We start from the raw sequence: 8,995 nt of genomic DNA, 5'->3' as shown, positions 1-8,995 counted from the left end.
CCACTTAGGACAAAAGCTTTGCTTTTCTCTTCACTGAACCTTCATATTTATTCACGACTAGCTCACTGCTTTGTAATCTTATGTTATAATTCTGGAAATTCAATAAAATTCATTGTAGATATCTATCTCTTTATACATATGTTTATCTCTGTGTCTGCATTTATGTATAAGTACATTGATTTATATGTAAATGAAACAGTCACTATCTTTTTTTAATCATGAAATTCCCAGCACCTAGAACAGAAGAGATTATATAATTGGCTTTTCAGAAATATTTTTTAATGAATGAATGTTTGTTTAATGGAAAAAGACATTCTTTATGACTCTGTAAATTAGACCTGTTAAATAAACTATATTTGAGGAGACAAAATACTTCTTTTTTTTCTTTTCTCTTTTGGCCTTACCCATGACATATGAAAGTTCCCAGGCCACAGCTGTAACCTACACCACTGCTGCAGCAACAGCAGATCTTTAACCCACTGTGCCACAGTGGGAACTCCCAAGATACATCATTATTCAGGAAATAATACATATAATATGTGATTTATAACATTTCTAAGAATTTTAATTTTCAGGAAAATTCAACTGGATTTATTTTCTTTTGTCTAGAGAGTTTATTATAGAACTGACTTTTGAAGGGGCAGGATCCATATCTATTTCCTATACAAGTAAATGCTTTCAGTAAATCTATTTGAAAATCAAGTTTAATTTGTAGTATTTGGGGAGGACACAGTGATTATCATTTTCTCTAATACCTCTATATACTTATTTCGAAGTCCAATGTACCATCCATTGCACAACTGAGACACCTTATATATACATATTTAATCTAGAGAGGAAATTCAAGACTTGAAGTGTGGTCATTACCCCTCAGGTAATCAATCTATTCTAAGCCTTCTTCTCTTTTATGACTCTTTATTACTAAGTTCACTATCTAAATACAACATGGTAACATAAAATGCAGAGAAGGATTAAGACCCTTTGCTGAAAATAATATCAACTGACTGCTTGTGAATATATATATATATAGTACACCCACAGCAACACAGGATATGAGCCGTGTCTGCAACCTACACCACTGCTCACAGCAATGCTGAATTCTTAACCCACCAAGTGATACAAGGGATTGAACCCACATTCTCATAGATACTAGTTGGGTTCATTAACTGCTGAGCCATGATAAGAAGTCCTGAATACATTTTTCCTTCATCTCTTTGCTTAGATAATCAAGGGCAAATAATCAGATGACAAACATGACAGAATGGATAGGACTACTCAAGATGAGTATCAACCTACAGTTGGTTGCTATGTTCAATATCCAAACAATTCCTCAGAACGTTAAATGTATGAGTGTTACATCTTTTAGGATTGAAAAAAGGTAGGAATACAAAGAGATTGTGCATTGAAAGTCAAAATTGCAACTCCATCTCCTGGAGAAAAATGGAACGGTCCTTCTGAAGCATTTGAAATACTGTGGGTACAAGGAACCCTAGGTTTGTGTTAGGATAGCCAGTAATGGGTTGCCCTTGAGTTACACAACACTGAAGCAAACAATGGTGGATTCCAATGAAAGTTTGAGTCCCTAATACAAACCTGTTGAGAAAGGATGAGGCCATATAAGAACCTGAAGCTGTGAAGTCAATATGCAAAAGCCAAAAGAACCACTTGGAGGGTATAGTGCTGCTTCAGTGGAGGCATTATAGTGTACCAGAAACTGCAAATCAGAGAGCAAGAAAGAAAAGGAATCTCATGATGCATTTATTATATAAGATAGAGGGCTTTGCAATTATTGGCTTATAACTTAAGTAGGTCAATTTCACCTTTCACTCAATTTTAATTTGTTGTGCTAAGTGAGAACCTCTAGAATTGCCCAATTTCCAGTCACAGTGAACACCTTAATTTTAATTAAGCACAAATCTTTTTGGAATTGCCATCAAATGAAGAGCTTAGATCTCTAGCAGAAATCTACTATTGCATCTTGGCACAAAATACTGGAAATTTAGCACAGTAAGTCATAGGATGTAGCAACTACATATTCTTTCAGGAGTTCATTGTTTATCTATTACCAGATACTGCCCCTGAGACATTAAATAATTCTAAGCCCACAAATAACTGAAATATTGAAGAGACTTTTCAATAAAGATAGAGAAACTCAGCAGAAATCATTGATACAATGAAAATGGTACTTTTAGGAAGACCCTTGATGGTGGCTCTGGAGGAGGCGAGGCAAGGGAGTGAGAAAACTGTATCCAAGAGGAGGTTGTAACTGTGCATTTAAAACCAATGGCCAGCTCCAACAGCTGACTTGTCTAAATGTCATGGTTCTCCCATTGCTGTAGCAAAGCAAGCTGCCTGGTGTGCTGATGGAAAATCCTTAACTGAAAGTATAATTCAGTTTGGAAACTAGTCACCTTCACCCTGTAGATGCTAACACTTTGGATGCAGAAGCCAAGGATAAGTCCACACAATAGGCAAAATAGAAGGCAAGTCTGGGCATGCAAAATCTTAAGATTCCAATCCCCAGAATAATATTTGTGTATTTATAGACTAATGGTATTATCCAAAAGCCTTGCTGTATGGCCAGTCAAATAGGCCCCTAATGATTGGATGATTACGAATATCTCTAGAGGGAATGCAATTTTAGAAACCTCTGTAGGAATTCTGAAGAAGAATCAAAGTGGGTTATGTAGATGCCCAGCAAAAGAAATTTGGAATGTGGAGACTAGGGCTTGCTTGTTATGGCCCCTGGACCTGGCTACTTGGAGTACAAAGTAAATAAGTACAGAGAGGTTCGAGCTATGTAATGAAGGGTAGAAAGATGGCATAGTCCTTTCTCATGTGGCCAAAGAGTCCAGAATGCTAAGATAAAACAAATTGCCTTAAAAGGCTCTGAATAAGATGCTCAAAGACAATGGCTAGCAGGTAGGTTATTAGAATATTTACCAGTAACTCCAGGTGGCTTCAAATTGGTTCTGATTGGGATATGCATGATTTTTACTTTGGACGTTATTACCCTTTGATTGAAGCCAGTCCCTACAAGGGTTCGAAGCAACAGATTGTGTTTCTGTTTGATGCTACCCACTACAATTCATAGACCAAGGTACCACATCACTGCTGCACATATAAAAAAACAGGGTAAGAAGCTTAATATTGTATGGTCTTAGTATTACTGTTTCCAACAATTTTCAAACTGGACTCAAAAACACTTCTACTAGAAGATGGAGAGACTGTGATAAAACTATGGAGAGCTGCTCTGATTTGGGTAAATACACTCTTTTTCTAGATATGAGGGATGTAGGAGGAGGAACATCTTTGCAAAGGTTTCATTTCAAATAATATGGGGATGATGGTGGTCCTGTTGTGGTGCAATCTATGTATTGCTAGGACATAGGCCCAGCACAGTGGGTTAAAAGACCTGGTGTTGCTGCAGCTGTGGCATAGGTAAAAATTGCAGCTCTGATCTAGAGAAGAGTTAGCATCTATTCTTCTGAAACTCTTACAAAAAATAGCAGTGGAAGGAACACACCCAAGCTGATTCTATGAGACCACAATCACACTGATGCCAAAACCAGACATGGATACCACACACACACACACACACACACACACACACAAAAAAAAAAAAAAAAAAAAAAAAAAACTATAGGGCAATATCACTGAAGAATATAGAAGCAAAAATTCTCCACAAAATATTAGCAAACTGAATATAAATTGGATCACACAACATGATCAAGTGGGATTTATCCCAGGGATGCAAGGATTCTTCAGTATTCACAAATCAATCAATGTGATACACCATATCAACAAACTAAAAAATAAAAACCATACGATTATCTCAATAGATACAGAAAAAGCTTTTGACAAATTTCAACACCCATGTCTGACTAAAAACTTTTCAGAGAGTGGGCATAGAGGGAACCTACATCAACACAATAAAAGCCATATATGAAAACCCCCAGCTAATATCATTCTCAATGAAGAAAAACTGAAAATATTTCCTCCAAGATCAGGAACAAGACAAGGATGTCCACTTTCATCACTACTGTTCAACATAGTTTTGGAAGTCCTAGCAATAGCAATCAGAAAAGCAATAGAAATACAAGGAATCCAAATTGGAAAAGAAGAAGTAAAACTACTACTGCTTATACATGACATGATACTATACCTAGAAAATCCTAAACACACTGCTAGAAAATTTTTAGAACTTATCAATGAATTTGCCAAAGTTGAAAGATGCAAGTTAATACACAGAAATCGATTGCATTTCTATGTACTAACAATGAAAGATCAGAAAGATCAACATTCAAAATTCCTGTTATGAATAGACTGCATTTCTATATACTAATAATGAAAGATCAGAAAGAGAAACTAGGGAAACAATCCCATTTACCATCACATCGAAAATAATAAAATATCTAGGAATAAACCTATCTAAAGAGACAAAACATCTATACTCGGAAAACCACAAGACACTGGGTGAAAGAAATCAAAGATAACACAGTTGGAAAGATATACCATGCTCTTGGATTGGAAGAATCAAAATTGTCAAAATGACTATACTGAACAAGGCAAGCTACAGATTCAATGCAATCCCTATCAAATTACCATGAACATTCTTCACAAAACTAGAACAGAATATTATAAAATTTGTATGGAAACACAAAATACCCCAAATAGCCAAAGCAACATTGAAAATGAAAAATGGAAATGGAGGAATCAGGCTCCCTGACTTAAGACAATACTACAAAGCTATAGTTATCAAAACAATATGGTACTCACACAAAAACAGAAATATAGATCAATGGAATAAGATAGAAAGCCCCAAAATAAATCCAAGCTTCTATGGTCAACTAATCTATGACAGAGGCAAGAACATACAGTGGAAGAGACTCTCTTCAATAAGTGGTGCTGGGAAAACTGGACAGCTACATGTAAAAGAATGAAATTAGAACATACCCTAACACCATACCCTAATACCATACCCAAAAATAAACTCAAAATGGATTAAAGACCTAAATATAAGTCTAGATACTATAAAAATCCTACAGCAAAACATAGGCAATAGTACCCTTCGACATAAATCACAGCAACATCTTGTTTGATCCACTACCTAGAATAAGATCAATAAAAACAAAAATAAATAATTGGGGTCTAAACTCAAAAGCTTTTGCACAGAAAAGGAAACCATTAAAAAATGCAAAGACAACCCACAGAATGTGAGAAAAATCTTTGCAAATTGTTGAATAGACAAGAGCCTAATCTCCAAAATATGTAAAGAACTCATACAACTCAACAGCAAAAAAATGAACGAATGAATCTAACAATGGGCAGAAAACCTAAATAGACATTTCTCCAAAGAAGACATGTGGGAGGCCAGAAGCACATGAAAAAGTGCTCAACATCACTAATAATTAAATAAATGCAAATCAAAACTACAATGAGAAATGAGGTATCACCTCACACTGGTGAGACTGGCCATCATTAAAAAATCAACAAATAATAAATTCTGGAGACAGTGTAGAGAAAAGGAAACCCTCCCCCTCTGTTGGTGGAAATGAAAATTGGTACAACCACTATAGAAAACAATATGGAAATACCTCAAAAAACTAAATATAGAACTAACATATGATTCAGCAATCCCACTCCTGGGCATATATCCCAACAAAACATTCATTCAAAAATATCCATGGACCCTTATGTTCATTGCAGTGCTATTTACCATAGTCAGGATATGGTGAGCAACCTAACTATCCATTGACAGAGGAATTGATTAAGAAGATGTGGTACATACATATAATGGAATATTACACAGCTGTAAAAATGACAAACTAATGCCATTAGCAGCAGGATGGATGAAACTAAAGATTCTCATACTAAGTGAAGTAAGTCAGAAAGATAAAAATACCATACGATATCACTTATTTACAGAATATAAAATATGGCAAGATGATCCTATCTACAATATACAAACAGATCAGGGGATTTCCTTTGCAGCACAGTAGAAATGAATCTGACTTGGAACCATGAGGTTGTGGTTTTGAACCTTGGCCTTGCTCAGTAGGTTAAGGATACAGCATTGCTGTGAGCTGTGGTGTAGGTCACAGATAGAGCTCAGATCTGGCATTGCTGTGGCTGTGTAATAGGCTGGCAGCTACAGCTCCGATTAGACCCCTAGCCTGGGAACCTCCATATGCTGTGGGTGGGGTCCTAAAAAAGACAAAAGACAAAAGAAAAAAAAAAGAAAAAGAAACAGATCAGGGACATGGAGAGCAGACTTGTGGTTGCCAGGGGAGTGGGAGGAGGGAGTAGGATGGATGGGGAATTTGTTTTCGGAGGATACAAACTGTCATATTTGGAATGGAGGGGCAATGGGGTCCTATACTGTACAGCATAGAGAACTGTTTGTGAGTGTGTCATTTTGCTGTACAACAGAAATTGAAGAAACATTGTAAATCAGCTACACTCCATAATAAAAAATTGTGTTAGACTATAGTCAACTTAGAAATTTGTGTTATTTTTAGATGTACAGCAAAGTGAATTGGTTACACGCCTAACATTCCTTTTCAGATTTTTTTCTCATATAGGTTATTACACAGTATTGAGTAGATTCTTTGTGCTCAACAATAGGGCCTTGTTACCTTAAACTTCTTTCTCATCTTGCTGAGACAGGACAGCTATTTCTCTATCCCACAATATTACCCTGATAACTTGTTCCTCAGTAACTCTTCTCCTCTTCTCATTTTAGCAATATCCTTCTTCATTGTGGCAATTCTGAAAAATTCCTTCTTTCACTTTAGAGTTATGCCTTCTCTATTTTCTCCCAGATTCTTCAATCTCTACTTGGTTCCTATCTGTTTATTTTATTTATTTATTTGTCTTTTTAGGGCTGCGCCTGCAGCATATGGAGGTTCCCAGTCTAGGGGTTGAATCAGAGCTAGAGCCACTGGCCTACCCCACAGCCACAGCAACACCAGATCTGAGTGCATCTGTGAACTACACTGCAGTTCACAACAATGCTGGATCATTAACCCACAGAGCAAGGGCAGGGATTGAGCCTGCATCCTCACCCTAGTCAGATTCATTTCTGCTGAGACATTATGGGAACTCCTAATTCCTCTTTGTTTAAATAAGACCCTTCATGAGCACAATTTTTAATTACTCATGCATTATAATAAATCAGTATTCAAATAAAATAATTGAACACATTATACAAAAAGTACCATAGTAAGTGAGGTATGTACAGTTGATGCCTTTTTATTTTAAATGCAACAAGAATTTTAAAAATTTAAGAGAATAATAAGCAGCCATGTGCCTACCATCCATATTTAACTAATGTTATATTTTGCCCTAGTTCCCTCACATTTTAATGTATTGAATTAGCATCTAAAACCTACTTTTTTTGGCCACATCCAATGCATGCATAAGTTCCTGGGCTAGGGATAGAACCTGCCCCACAACAATGACCAGAGCCACAGCAGTGACAACACCAGATCCTTAACAACTAAGCCACCAGGGAATTCCTAAGACCTACTTCTTTATTGTGTATGTTTACTGCGTATTCATGTTAACATGTGAAGATCTATCTTGTTTGTTGCAATAAATTACATCAATTACCATGATTTATTTATTTATATTTACCCAACTAATTCATATTTACCTAATTTCAATATTTTATTTATAGCAAAGATATTGTAATGAAATTCTATACATTTCATTTTGGTTATTATATTGGAAGTAAAATTGCTGGGGTTCTTTGGAACATGTTTCTTCACCTTGACTGTTTATTGGTCTCTGCCATTGCTGTAGCAATTCATAGAGCCAATAGTGGCATGAGAATTCAGAGTTCCCCATGACATTGTATTTCCCATCAACTTATAATGTAAGCCTTTTAAGTGCTTTTTTTTTTTGGTCCAATTTGATGTGTGTGCATAGGTATTTTATATTTGCTGTTTTATAGTCAGTGGCCATTAGGGGATAGGATGGAAGTTGAGATGCTCTCTAGAACAAGAAGTTATGGAAAAGTAAGGAGCAGCTGCAGCAGAACAATGACCAGGTATCTGTGTAGGTTTTATTTTTTATTTTTTTCAATTATTAGAGTATAGTTGATTTCCAATGTTGTGCCAATTGCTGCCATAGGGCATAGTGACCCAGTTTATATATATTCTTTTTCTCATATTATCTGTATTGCTTTAATTGGATGAAAAATATTAAACTACTAGGAGGACTGTGATGCCGAAGAGTTAGTAGGATGGGAAGGGAGTCCTACTTAAACTCTGTCCCCTTTAATATGAAGGAGCATGTATTGCATGGCTCTTAGGTAGGCTACATTCACTATAGGTATTGACCAGACTGTTGGGTTATTTGGAGTGGTGTGAAGAAAGTAATCAGGGTTAATATGACTTTTATTGGAGGAAAAACTCTTCTCATTGAGAATTTACTCTTGAAAGTTGTTAGTCAATGTATTATGTTCAGACTATTCCTTTATGATTGGTCATCCTCCAAGATTTATTACATTTTTTCCTGTCATGAAGAAATTTCATGAGAAATGATATTTGGAAAAATTAAGAGTTATTTTAAATAATTCAGAAAACAAATGCATTTATTTAGTCAGCAAGAAATGAATGGTTGACTTTGAAAAAACATATCTAATGTAGGAACACTGTTACTTATTTTGGTAGGTCATCTCATTACTAAAATTCTGAAAGCCTGCTGGACCTTCACTCTATCTGAAGGTATGATGAATTTTGGCATGTGAGTAATTACTTTTAGATTTAAGATGATAGAATTTTTTCTTCTAAGACTTAGGAAGAATAAAAATGATCTCCTTGGAATGTTATATCAGATATCAGAATAAAGAATGGGGAATGTTGGGAATACAAGCCATACAAAAAGGGATTTAAATCTACAAATCCAATTAGAATCGATCGAGACAGATTTTTTTCTAGAGTTAGAGAGTATGACAAAATAAGAAAAAAGATTAAGGAGAAGGATCAAG

The sequence above is a fragment of the Phacochoerus africanus genome, chromosome 10 (assembly GCF_016906955.1).
Source record: "Phacochoerus africanus isolate WHEZ1 chromosome 10, ROS_Pafr_v1, whole genome shotgun sequence".
Lineage (NCBI taxonomy): Eukaryota > Metazoa > Chordata > Mammalia > Artiodactyla > Suidae > Phacochoerus > Phacochoerus africanus.
Note: the sequence above shows the minus strand (reverse complement) of the source record.